General features: G+C 48.1%; 4 non-coding genes across 4 annotated transcripts; all 4 read right to left on the reverse strand.

Moving 5' to 3' along the window:
• Positions 1-10,618: 10,618 nt before the first annotated feature.
• Positions 10,619-10,690, reverse strand: TRNAP-AGG (transfer RNA proline (anticodon AGG)). The gene has a single exon. It is a non-coding gene; the product is annotated as a tRNA-Pro (tRNA).
• A 132-nt stretch (positions 10,691-10,822) lies between these two features.
• On the reverse strand, positions 10,823-10,894 carry TRNAP-AGG (transfer RNA proline (anticodon AGG)). The gene has a single exon. It is a non-coding gene; the product is annotated as a tRNA-Pro (tRNA).
• A 132-nt stretch (positions 10,895-11,026) lies between these two features.
• On the reverse strand, positions 11,027-11,098 carry TRNAP-AGG (transfer RNA proline (anticodon AGG)). The gene has a single exon. It is a non-coding gene; the product is annotated as a tRNA-Pro (tRNA).
• Positions 11,099-11,230: 132 nt separating this feature from the next.
• TRNAP-AGG (transfer RNA proline (anticodon AGG)) lies at positions 11,231-11,302 on the reverse strand. Its single transcript has one exon. It is a non-coding gene; the product is annotated as a tRNA-Pro (tRNA).
• Positions 11,303-14,002: the final 2,700 nt, after the last annotated feature.

Here is a 14,002-nt window from a genome sequence, read left to right on the forward strand (position 1 = left end):
GCCGTGTCCTAACTTCTTCATCGAGCTTTGACATCAATCAGAAATTCTTTCTCGTAGCTTTCTTTAAGGTACCGCGGATTACCTAAAACTGCTTTAAAGGGATCGACGATCCCTTGCTTCATGTCATTTTTGTCGGACGTAACGTGATTGCCTTTAGCTAGCTGGCGGATTTCCTTCCGACATGCGTACTTTTTCTCGTGTGATAAGGCTGGTATCGTCGGAATTTCTCCCGCCCACAACTTCTCAGACCTTGATCTCACAAGTGCTGCTTTGTATTTTTCTGTATCCATCCTTTCCAGTTGAATTTTCACTTCCTTTAATTCGTTAACATACATACCAGGCTCGACACTTTCCATGCTGATAAAAAATTGCAGTTGCTGGCGAAGATTTGTTTCTGCTTGTTTCAGCTTGTGTCTAATGACACTGCTTCTCTCGATGGCCAATGTTTTGACTTTCTGTTTAAATTCCTCCCATTGAATGGCAAAGCTTACTGGCTTGGCTGAAGTCAGGTTTTCTAGTTCGTTCACTACAGCATCGACAAAAACATCGTCATGCGACAACTGCGCATTAATTTTCCTAAGATCCCAGTTAAAGGTCTGTTTGCTTTGTCTTTTCCCGAACATGGCAGTTACAAAGCAGTGATCGCTGTATGCTACAGATTGCACATCATATTCACAACATAAGGGCACTAATTCGGCTGACACGTATAATCTATCTAATCGAGCGTGGCTATCACGCTGGAAGTGGGTGAATTGCGGGCGTGTCCCACTGGCAAAAATACTACACAAATCTTCGTGGTCATAATCGTGTACCACAGCGTTCAGATATTCAGCACTCTTATCGCGAACACGTGAACATTTTGCTCAATCTTCAGCATTGCATACAGAGTTAAAATCACCCAGCAGTATTACCACCTTGGAACAGTTTACGTACCACTTCAAGAAGCTCAAAGAAAAAACGCCGGTCCGTTTCAATATTTGGCGCATAGATACAAATAGCACGGTAATCCACATCCCCAAAAACAAAAATCAGCCACTAAGAGGTACCCAGTTTCACACGAAAACACTGACTGCACACAAATGCCAAAATTATTTCGTATGAATATAGCCCAGCCGCCTGATCCACCTACCGCGTGACAAACACGTCAAAGTGAGCACGATAATTGGACACCATTATGTCGGTTAGCTTTTCGCTCTCAATTTTTGTTTCTTGGATTCCCACTATATGTAAGTCATTAACCAAGAGGAGACGACTGAACTGACATTGCCGTCTTCTTGCACTGAGCCTTCGTATATTTAATGTGGCTACACGTAGCGTTCCTTCGATATTAACCGCCATGGCTACACGGTAGAATGGTGCCCATCACAGTTACACAAGGACGCGTGCTTATAAGGGTGCGCTGATAACCACCTCGAATGCCACTAAAGGAGACACAGCTCGACCTTCCGGAAAGGGCACTCAAGTGCAACTAGGGCCCCCCTTCCTGGCAAGGTTCTAAAAAGCTTGCGCTCAGGATGACGGCCATTGCAGTAACCAACCCCCCAACCCCACTCGAGCTTGACAGCACGGAATTACGGAGGTGGTTTACCCGCCTGCCGTGGATCGACCGTAACGTTCGGCAGCGGCTTCAAGGTCGACCTCCTTATACCTGGCGCTTTGGGCGGTGTCTCGTCTCCGCCACTGCCGTCCTGTTTCGCCGCCCGGCTAACGGTCTGGTTGTGGGGTAGTTTCCCCGTTGGTTGGCTAGCTGGGCCGGTAAGGGTGTCCATGCCTTCAGGTTCATGGAGGCGGGAGGTCGTCTCCGTCTCAGGTGGGCTTTCCACTTCAGCATTCGGCACGGCCGCAAGGCCCTCTTCAGTCGCTTGTTGGTGTCCTGTGGCGACAGCCTGAGCGACGTACCGCAGACTTTACCACGACGTCAGCACTTTCATCCGTCGCGAACGACGCGTCTTCCATGTCCACCTCGTCCATGAGTAGGGCCGAGTTGTCGTCGTTGTCCACGGGTCCGGTCACGCTAGCGTACGTCCGCTCGCACTGACTGTCCTCATGACCGAAGCGTCGGCACGCACTATACCTTGGAATACTGCACTCGCGACGAATGTGGCCCCGTGCCACGGCAGCGTAGTCAGAGAGGAGCCTTGCCCGGCACAACCACGAGTGCCAGTTCGCCGGCGACGCTCACCTGATGCGGAAGGTCGTCGAGCCTTACGCCCGGCTTCAACTTCAGCGTAACCAGCCTTGTTGAGTTCTTATCAGCCACGCCGTGAACTCGACAGCGCTCGCGGACGACGTCCGTGACTTTTCCAAATGGCGCGAAGGCAAGACGTACAGTCGCGGTCAAAAATACGCGGCCCACGGCTCCAGTCGGCGGAGCGGCCGCGAGCCGCACCGCGGCGCTCGCGTCGGCGCTGCGAGAGTTTGCGCTCTGACGACAGGTATCTCCCTACGTATCGTCCGTATCCGTTACGTATCCGCCCGTTACGTATCGTCCGTTACGTATCCGCCCGAGAGCGAGGGAGATACCTGTCGTCAGAGCGCAAACTCTCGCAGCGCCGACGCGAGCGCCGCGGTGCGGCTCGCGGCCGCTCCGCCGACTGGAGCCGTGGGCCGCGTATTTTTGACCGCGACTGTACGTCCTCGCCAGGAACGCTGTGCAGCAGTTGTGCGCTGTGCAGGCGTACTATGGCGATGGAAAGAAACGCGAACAGTGGAGCGCGTGGCTGAAGCATAACTGAAGGTATAGTGCACGTCGTCCAGTCATCACCATTGACAGGCGGGCACTTCCGGTTTGATCGCGCTGTGCGATGGTGCGTCCCCTATCCTGCGATATTTTTGTTTCTGTTCTGCATCTGTTTTATTCGAAAACGAGGAAAGGTGACGGTACAGTAATGATGACAGCGCAAACTGTACTATCGCGATGAAAAGAAACGCGAACCGCGGAAAGCGCGGCTTTTGGCACAGTAAGCGCTAGTGCGAGGATACGTGTCCAACTCTCATATGCTTTGGCTGTCGCTAGGCGAATCTCTGCTTTCAGTCAGCGTCACCGTAGCGCCAGACATGACTGGCAAATGATAAGCTTTCCTTGCTATTATGCACGGCAAGTAAAATGCGGCACGCTGTCATACTGTCGCGATGCTTGTGGGCTTAACAGAATTGAAGCGTTAAGTGCGAGCTTGATAGTCGCGGCCTCATGGCAGCGGTGATCATGGAAATAAAAAAAGAACAAGCTTCAAAAATAAAATCGATGATTGGAAGTGAAGCTGCACATGCGCGATCTACCCCCGTATTCCTAAACACGCCTTCACTTGAAGCTTCTTTTCGACTCAGCCAAGTCGAGGCGACGGGGCTTCCTTCACTCAAGGCGCCGTTGCGTTTCATGAACACTACTTCACCTTTCCTCCGCCAAGGAACGCCTTGAAAATGCGCCCTCGACTCAAGTGTATCGACCGAGAAAAGCGTCTGACATCGAGACTATTCTTCAATGTGCTTATTAAAAGTCCCATTATTTAAGACAAATATGTGTTTCAGTTTATTCGTCTTCCTAATCAAACAACTACACGGCGCGATGCACAACTTTAGCTCGGCAACACCGCCACTGTGGGCGTTCGACTGATAGAGCAAGCGGGAGCTGTGTTTGAGGTCTGGCAACAATGGCATCCCAACAGCTGAGAGCATGGCGCATGGCTGAGAACCAAGATAATTTGCGCCGGCATTTGTCCGCTGCTCTTTCTTTCCTAGTGTTCTATTGGTGACTGACGTTGCGGTTGTTAAGCGCGGTTATGATGGGTGATTTTGTCCTTGTGCGTATGGTGACCGAGCCTGAATGACTTCTGAGGCCACATATGGAACGTCCAATGGGCAGCTTTGTTTACCTTCAAGACCGAGTGGTGCTGTGAGTTTGCTGAAAGCAACAACAGGACAGAAAATATGGGTGAGTGAGCCATTTTTTCATGGAAGCACAGTATGTCAATGCGGTTTTCTTGAGGTTGCCGCTGCGCTGTCGATAAGCCGTTTCCGATGTACACAAGCATGATTGACTCCAGCTGCTCATGCTGCGGGCATTAATTAGTACCTGAAACATATTCGAGGCAGCATAAGCTTGTGCAAAACATATATTTTTTTTGCTAATGGGAACTTGGGGAAGATTCGGCACGACAATCTGTTGTTGGTTTCGCTTTCTAATCGAAAATGTAGAAGGTACGGATCGGCGCCTGCATCCAACGATCGTTCCAGTATCGCGTATGAAATCTTTCGGTAGAGGAGAAGCAGTTATAGTATACATGTGGCAGAATGCGTATATGGTTAAGTGCGTAGCTCCGGCAGGTTGAAAAAAAAAGAAAAACCAAACGTCTTTTGAGTCCTGTACTTTGTTTTAGAAGCCGTGGTGGTCAGTCGGCTTGCTCAACTTGTAGCACATATGGTCAACGAACCAGCACTGGTGCCTGCATTTCCTGTGCTTCCTCACTTCACATATACGCTACGCAATGTTTTAATCTTCCGAAAATTCACTTGTCAATACTTCATCACCACCATTTGTTTTTTCGTCTTAACTTTTTCAGTGTGTTATGTGGTAGCAGCTGATGCACGTTCCATAAACTGTGCTTTCAAGTTCACGCAATGCCGACATATTTTTGTCTGGGCTACGTCTTTTCATTTCTGTTGCTTAGGTATACTGAATTTACGTAGCGCGCGAGCGCCCTGTTTGCCATTCTGGTGCAGGATGTGGGGCTTGGAAGGACCAGCTGATGAAAAAATCAACGCCTGTGTTGCACAGTAAGGCTTCTGGCAGACCTGAAAGCATCGATAGATGTGGTGCCTGCCTGTTGGAATTGCACCAGCTCGCTTCCCTGAAAGAAGCTAGGTGCTGAAGAAGTACTAGACTAACCTACCCGCTAATTAGTCTGTGCTTATTTTCATAAACTTTGTAAAAATATTCATGTTACGTGTCCCCACATTCACAAAATGGCGAAATGGACACCGTGTTATATAAAACCACAAACATGAAACAGTCATGTCATAATGAAATCAAATTATTTTTTTATTCCCCTTCAGCTGTCATATAATTTTTTTTTAAATAGCATGAATATAATGGGCAAAGTCATCAGTTGCCCGTGGTGCGTTGCAGCTGCGACAGGATCTTTTTGCTGCCCACAATTTGTGAAGCAACACTTTCGTAGCATTTGTAGCCAGCACTTCAGTAGTTTGTGGCATGCTGAAGCTACTTTAGCATGAGCAAGTGTAGATTAAAAATATGCCATAGTTTTGATGGTTGATCTCAGCTTTTCTGAAATAACGGTAGTAATGCGCTCTATACTGTATTTTTCAACATTGTCATTGTGACAGTCTGCATCACCATTTGGCCTATTTTGGGATCTCACAAGACACGCTGCTACTCTGGGTGTTGTACCTCGGCCAATTGCTGAAGTTCTGCAAGCCCCATTGAAGCCAACAGTCATCCGCATCCAATGGAAGAAACTCATTGTTCGGGCCGTCATAATTTATCTTAAGCTGAAGCTAGAAGCAGGGTAGAAACAGCATATATTCTACAAGAATTTACCACTGCATGCCGTCGGGGGGCTACACCCGACAGGCTACTGTCTTGAACAGAGATGGTTTTTTATTCTAGAATATATTTGTCAGCAGTACTACTCCTTCTGTTTATATCCTTGGAAACAAACAAGCGAAGACACCAAAGACAACATAGGAGAAATTACTTGTACGTACTAATTGAATAAAAGAAATGACAAATTAAAAGCAATGAAAGTGGATGAGAAAACAACTTGCCATAGGCGTGCGATCCTCTAACCAATTGAGCTACCGCGGCGCCGTTTTCCCATCCACTTTCTTGTGTATTTATATTTTACTACTAGAACGAACTACTACTACTACTACTACTAGAACTAGATCATTCCCCACCTGCGGCAAGTTGTTTTTTCATCCACTTTCATTGCTATTAATTTATAATTTCTTTCATTCAATTAGTAAGTACAAGTAATCTTCCCTATGTTGTATTTGGTGACTTTGCTTGTTGGCTTCTCATGATATGATTATTAAAAATCGCGCCCCTCGGTTAACCCCCTTTCTTAATTCTCCTTCATTACTGCTTCTGTTTGTAGGATAAGAGTTCACGCTGTATTGCATACTATCAAAGTACAAACAGGCGAGAATAATGTTAATTTATTGTTTTAGAAAAAAATTGGCACTTAAATTGACCAGAAATTATTAAGGGGTACATACTGTCTTAATATATATGACTGAAGAAAGGACATCTGGATGAAAAATACAATGACTTCAGCTACAACGTGTCTATGAAGGCAAATACATGCAGTCAAACTGCATTTAGTGGGGATGTTTGAGCTGGTAGGATATCAGAAAAGTGATAGATGTCTTAAGCAGAATATTTCGACGGCTATTATAGTGCAGCAGGACATTAACTGGAGCTCTCCTCCATTTGCACATCAATGCATACGCAGCACACACAGCACAGTTGGAAAGGCAGTTGCTCTTCGTGCGTGTGTTGGCAACCTGGTTCCTGCATAAGAGAAGGGGTTGGTAATAAACATACAATGACGTTAAAAAAGGTCCATGAAAACTAGCTTAGGTGCTGTATTCGTTGTCTTTCGTTGACATTTTGTAATAATACATTCGTTTAAGAATTTTGTGTTCTAGAGCGCGATACTTTTTTATAGTAATTAGCTCATACTGTTTTTATTTATTTTTATTTGCAAAAAAACATTCTTCAGCTGGTCCACCGCTTGCGCAGCAGGACCGGCATACAGCGATCTAACACTTAAATAATGAACCCTATAGAGGGCTGGGATGTTCGCAAGAAAGGTGTACGAGATATATCAGCTACCACTTGCTAGCACTGTCTGTATTAGGAGCTGTCACTACACTGCTACACCTTTATTTATCGGAATAAAAAATAATGTGATGTACAAAAACTCTACTCTGATGTATTGTTATATTGCCTCTTTTATTCGAACAAAACATTACGTTAACCTGTGCATACGTGCAGGTATAATTCTGAATGCAATTTCATGGTTGGTGACTTCCTCGTTGAGCTTGGATCTTCATAGGGATGACAAGCTAATTAAACTGAATGACTTGAAGCAAGGATTACTAATTATTGCTTATGACTTTAAATTACACCAACTGCACACGGTCAGCGCGAAATTACAGTACATTTCTTATTTTCCTTAGCGCAACTAGCCGCATCAAATTAAAGAAAATTGCAAAAGTTAAAGTGAACGCACCTGCTCGATTACAGAGATGCTCGCTTTGCTGGCGTGTGCTTCGCCGTCCTTGGATTAGCGTAGGCAGTGATGATCTGCCCGAGTACAAACAGCGCCGACGGGGCGACTTACGGCCCTCGCGCAAGCAACACACGCACACAGGCAATACACGCACTAATAACAGGAATCTTCGTAGCTGTTTTCTTTTTACAAGTTCGAAGTCCGCCTCAGTTATGTATCGCGCCGTGCTTGAACTGATGCGGCTTTCTACGATGAGCCGCGAGAAACACGTGAACGCACTGACGCCGATAGTAGTTTCGGAGCGCTGGCACGAAGAATACCCGTGTGCAGGTCAATTGGCTCATGCACGGTGTAAGACGACAGTCACTGCACTAGCTCGCAGTCTTGTTGACAGGACGACCGATCTGTCTCGGCGCCGCAGTGAAACGATTTCGTTGCCGATGCGCTCCAGACGACTGCACCAGCTCCCAAAATGCAGCCCTTGAGAATGCGCAGCACGGTTAACCCAAGAAAAGCTACGGAGACAACTGACGTCCATCGGAAAAAGCTGACGAGGCGAGCGACAGATCGCAAGGCAGCCATGTTTACGCACTAACTTCACTCGAGGAGCGATTCAAGGTAGCTGCGAGGTTACCTTGAGATTCTGGAGTAAAGCGCTCGAGCTTTCCTTCACTAAAGGCGCGTTTCAAGTGGAGGGCGATTTGTGAAATGAAAAACCGCCCTTAAGGAGCATTTCGAGCGGAGGGCCAAGTCGAGGTGCGTTTGTGAATACGGGGGTAACGCTCTTTTTGACGGTGCTTCTCCCATTATCAGCCTTTCAGCCCTTGCCCGCACCAAAGCACCGCGGTACCTTTCGATATCAAACTGTTCTAGTTTATGCTTCAGTACGCGAATATCGTCCATGAACATGCCGGGCATCCTACATTCCTCACTGATCAATTTTTCTAGATCCCTGCGCATCTGTTTTTCTTCTGCTCCCTTTTCTCTACATATAGCACTCGCGCGCTCTAAAGCCTTGATTTGAACCGCCTGCTTGAAGTTCTCCCATTTTTCCTCATATGTCGTGTTACCAACAGCATTAATTTCTTCAACTTGCTTCATTACGTCCGATATAAACATTTCGTCGCTTAGTAATTTCGAATTCAATTTCCATAGTTGCCACTTGAAGCCCTTTTTCTTTTCTTTCGTGCTTACTACTAAAAAGCTGACCAAACAGTGATCACTGAATGAAAGTGCGCTCACATGGTACTCCTTACAAAGTGGTATGAAATCAAGGCTCACATACACTCTGTCAAGACGGGCGTGGCTGGCTGCCTGAAAGTGGGTGTACTGTGTAGTCCTCCCACCACCGAGACATTCAGCCACGTCTTCCAAACCGTCGTCCCTTATTATATCGCTTAGGGCAATGGAGCTTGCATTCTTATACGGTCGAGCGCTAGTTTTATCACGGGCTGGAAGAACACAGTTAAAATCGCCGGCAATAATGAGGAGGTATACTGTTTTAGCTGATCGAAAAATCTGCGTCTTTCCTCATCGACAGTCGGCGCGTACAAAGAAATAACACACCATTCCAATGACGATAATAAAAAATCACAGACAATAAGCCGACCTGACGGGCATGACGTCACGGCTTCTATTCTTGCTCCAAGACTATGTCGGACGAACAACGCGCAACCGGAAGAAGTACCCACAGCATGGCTCACTATAGCACAGAATCGCGCTAAGAATTGACGTACCATGCCCCCGGTTTCGTCGTCGCCCTCGACTTTTGTCTCCTGCACTGCTAGAACGTCCAGGTCATATTCGCTAACTAGTCGGCACAGCTGACTTTGCTTCCTCCTTGAGGCAAGCCCACGTACGTTTAAAGTGGCCACACGAATTGACCTATCCATTGACATCATTGCGAGGCGGTGAAAACCGGGGGGCATGACGCTCACCTCATTACCGCGATTTTTTTCTGGGTGCCTTGTCACGGTGCAGTCCTCAGGGCGGCAAAGGCGGCGTTTCCGCCGTCTTGCGCTCCATCGGAGTGTTCACCCGTAGCCAAAGGGGAAGACGCCGCACGGGAGTAGTTTTCGCAGGCGGCTCGTCCGTTGCGACGGCGCTGGGCCCCTTCTCCTTTTCGTCTGCTTCGTGGGGCCGCTTTACGGACGCACTGGCACTGTCGCTATCGATGCCTGTCATCGGCACTTCCTCGGTGGGAGTCTCTACAGCTCCGCCAGAAAAAGTGTTGCCGGTACTACTTGAAGCAGCCTTTTTGCTTCGGTCTTCCACGACTTCATGCAGAAGCCCGGCTTCGGGCTTACCTGGTGCTTCAAGGAGGGCGTCCTGTGGAGTGTTCGGCGTACCATCTTGCGTAGTCGGGATTCGGCCAACTCCTTCTGTTTCCTCTTAGTCTGCCTCATCCATGAGGTGGTCCAATGCGTTGTTTGCCTGGACTGTTCTGGTGACGCTGGCGTACGTCTTCGGGAAATCCGCGTCCTCATGGCCGAAGCGGCGACAACAACTGCAGCGCGGCACTTTGCAGTCCCGACGTATGTGCCCGGTGCTCTTACAGCGCAGACACAGCGGAGCGCGGCCTGGAATAACAACGAGAGTCAGCTCTCCGGCTATTTTGAGCTGGTGTGGAATGTCGTCGATTTTGACGTCGTCATGCAATTGCAGTCCCACTGAGCGAGTCGTCGAGCCTTTCTCAGTGACGCCTTGCACCCGCCACTTCTCCCGCGTCACCTCCAACACTTTCCCGTAGGGTGTCAGGACCACACGAATGTCTTGGTCGGTCACGCCGTGCAGCAACCAGTGTAGTTTTAAGCGAACCTCCCGGTTATTTGGATCGATGAGCAAACATGGGCGATCCTTTACCTTCACGATGACGGCAGAGAGCAATTTCTGAGCAGCGTCAGCACTCGTCATTGTTAGAGCCCACACGTGGTTCATCTGATACGCCCCCAGCACCAAAACGTCGGGGAGCGTACCTAGATGGGCCAAAGTGTCCCGGTATAGTCTTCGACACGGTATGGCCGGGCTCTTGGGTCGCCGTGCATGAAAACGGTGTTCGCGACAATGCGTCCGGGTGGCAGATTGGGCAGAATAACCTGACAATCTTCGGCAGCAGAAGCAAAAAACCTGTTACCGTGGCCCGCATGGGCCGCCGAAACCGCTCCGTGGGAGCAAGCCATCCTGCGAACGCTTCGCTTGAAAGCCGGAAGTGGAATCGAGACCAACGAGCCGACAACAGTTCACGTTCGCCGCGCGTGTACACCTTCGTCATACCTTGACGGGCGGCAGAAAAAGAAGAGGACAACGACTACGAATATCCAGCCATTGGTAACGCTCGGGTTGAGAGCGAAAAAGAAACTAGAGGGCTCGTCCGGGATTTGAACCCGGGACCTCTCGCACCCTAAGCGAGAATCATACCCCTAGACCAACGAGCCGACAACAGTTCATGTTCGCGGCGCGTGTACACCTTCGTCATGCCTTGACGGATTGCAGAAAAAGAAGAGGACAACGACTACGAATATCCAGGCATTGGTAACGCTCGGGCTGAGAGCGAAAAAGAAACTAGAGGGCTCGTCCGGGATTTGAACCCGGGACCTCTCGCACCCTAAGCGAGAATCATACCCCTAGACCAACGAGCCGACAACAGTTCATGTTCGCGGCGCGTGTACACCTTCGTCATGCCTTGACGGGCTGCAGAAAAAGAAGAGGACAACGACTACGAATATCCAGGCATTGGTAACGCTCGGGCTGAGAGCGAAAAAGAAACTAGAGGGCTCGTCCGGGATTTGAACCCGGGACCTCTCGCACCCTAAGCGAGAATCATACCCCTAGACCAACGAGCCGACAACAGTTCACGTTCGCCGCGCGTGTACACCTTCGTCATACCTTGACGGGCGGCAGAAAAAGAAGAGGACAACGACTACGAATATCCAGGCATTGGTAACGCTCGGGCTGAGAGCGAAAAAGAAACTAGAGGGCTCGTCCGGGATTTGAACCCGGGACCTCTCGCACCCTAAGCGAGAATCATACCCCTAGACCAACGAGCCTTTTTTTTTTTTTTTTTTTTTTTTCTTTATTGCCAATCCTCGACATGTCACCACAACACACATTCCTTAAATGATATACACAGAAACGAAAGAAAAAGACAAAAAGGAAATAATGAATACAAAAACGGAACAAGAAACAGTAATATACACATTCGTTGCCGTCCGCTACTGTGGCATGACATTGTCGTATTAAAATTCCTTGAGCGCTGTCAGGGGTTCAACCCTCGGCAGCCACTCAGGAACAGGCTGTTGCAACTTCTGCACTTCTACATATTTTTGCATACATTCTCGAAAGTATAAACGCGCCGGTCGGGCATCCGGGTCACAATGGTAGCCCGCCATTCTTGCGCGCCATAAACAGTGGAGGCCTGTTAGCATGATAAGGTCGTACGGGAATCCTTCGTCATCATTAACTGCCAGAAACCTGATTCCGTGTGGATCTATCGGTAACTCCTTTTTCAAAGTCCTTTGCAACACGTCCCAGAAGAAAACCCCCTCCCAACAGTGGATGAAGACATGATCTATGCTTTCCGGTTTTTTACAAATGAGGCAGTGGGTTCCCCACGGCATGTAGAACCCACGTTGTTCCAGGAAAATTTTAACAGATAAGGTACCGGTATGTAGTTTAAAGAAGAAAGATTTCGTGGCTGGTTGAACTGGCATCATCTTCACCCTTTTCAAGACGTCTAGGCCTGGGCCTCCACTGTACACGGCTCTGTACATGGGTACAAGCAATACACTATCACACAAATCACGGTATAACTTTTTCCGTTTTGCATTCCACAAATATTCACTTGAAAAACGAACACGCAAAAAAGAAACACTATCAACTATTTCCCGAAAGAACCCACGGACAGATCCTGGCATTATTTCGGTACCTACTACAAACTCGGGAAGTGATCTTGAAAGCCTCATTTGGATCACCGTGCGCAGAAATGGGTCGTTTGTATCTCGAAAGAAGAAGAATCTATTCACCAGTTGACGCAAGAAAAGGTGCGCCAACCCCAGACCACCATCCTTCACGCGTCGGAAGAGATTATCTCGGCTGCATCGCTCCCAGCTCGATGCCCACACGAATACAGCGAACACGCGGTGCAGTTTCTGCACATTAATCCGAGAGCACTGTAGGACCTGCATCACGTACCAGATCTTTGTCACGAGAAACGTGTTGCACGCTGTAGCTCGCGCGAACATGGACAAGTGAACGGCGTTCCATCGGTCGGCTTTTTCTTTTACTTCTTTTGTTCGCTCCTTCCAGTATTCGCTACTGTCCTTGTAGGCATCAAGGGGTGCGCCAAGGTACTTAACTGGCGTCGTGACCCAGGTTACGTTGGAAAAGTGGTCTGGTGTGGACGCCCATTCCCCGTGCCAAAACCCCAAACATTTCTGCCAGTTCACGAAGCTATTAGTGGCATTACCAAACTGTCTGACGATACTCACTGCGTTCAATACACTTTGCGTATCTTTACAACATACAGCCACATCGTCAGCATATGCCAATAACTTCACCTCTGCTGCTTGGAGGCAAAATCCCTTAATGTATTCATTTTCAATGATGGCCTGACATAGCGTTTCTATGTAAACACAAAACAGGAGTGGGCTGAGTGGACAACCCTGGCGAACGGAGCGCTTCACGTTAATGGGGGCCCCCAGCATTTGATTAATTATAAGTCTCGTATAGCAACTCCGGTACGCCATGGTCACCCCCTCAGTGATTATGTGGCCAAAATTAACATGTTGAAGGATGGTGAGCAATATCTCGTGAGAAACACAGTCAAATGCTTTCTCCAAGTCTAGCTGGAGGATCGCAACTGCCTCACACATGGCATCACAACACTCCAGCACACACTTCAACTTATGAATGTTAGTAAAGATGGTTCTTCCGCGAATTCCACACGTCTGGTGTGGGCCGACTACATCCTTAATGACTGACTGCATACGCCGTGCCAACACCTTCATCAATATTTTGTAGTCGCAATTAGTAAGCGCAATGGGTCTGTATGATGAAAGTTGCTTGAGCTTTTCGGTGTCTTCTGTTTTCGGTATTAGTACGGTATGGGACTGGCCAAAGGATGGTGGAAGTATTTTCAGTTCGTATGCTTCGTTGTAAACGGCGGTTAAGATATGAGCTAGGTGGCCTTTAAAAGATTTGTACCAGGCGGCACAAAGACCGTCTGGACCTGGCGACTTGCCAGGATTCAGGTCTTCGATGGCCTTCATCACTTCATGTTCTGTTAATGGTCGTTCTAAGGTTTCTTTAACTTCAGACGACAGCTGTGGCATTCGTTGCAAAAATAAATTATTGAAATCGTGCATGTTGACAGGCCTGAATGCAAAAAGTTTTTTGTAATGCTCAAGGAACGCATGCCCTATGTTATTGTTATCGGTTAATACCACCCCTTCATATTCAATGGCCTCAATCTGCTTACGTCTGGAATGTTTTTTTTCTAGTCCCATCGCTCTTTTCGTTGGCGTTTCCCCGCATGTTAGTCTTTCTGCTCTAGCACGCACGAGTGCGCCTCGATAGCGTTCTTCGTCGAACACTTCGAGCTTTTTCTTAACAGCGCGCATATCGTCTTGATAAGCGCCCGGTTGCTTGCATTCCAGCGTCGCCAATTTTGCCAGCAATGTTTTTAAATCCTTTTCACTGGCCTTTTCTTCATAACGCAGTACGCTACTTCTTTCAATTGCTTTCATTTT

This window comes from Dermacentor andersoni, chromosome 1, assembly GCF_023375885.2.
Source record: "Dermacentor andersoni chromosome 1, qqDerAnde1_hic_scaffold, whole genome shotgun sequence".
Taxonomy (NCBI): Eukaryota; Metazoa; Arthropoda; class Arachnida; order Ixodida; family Ixodidae; genus Dermacentor; species Dermacentor andersoni.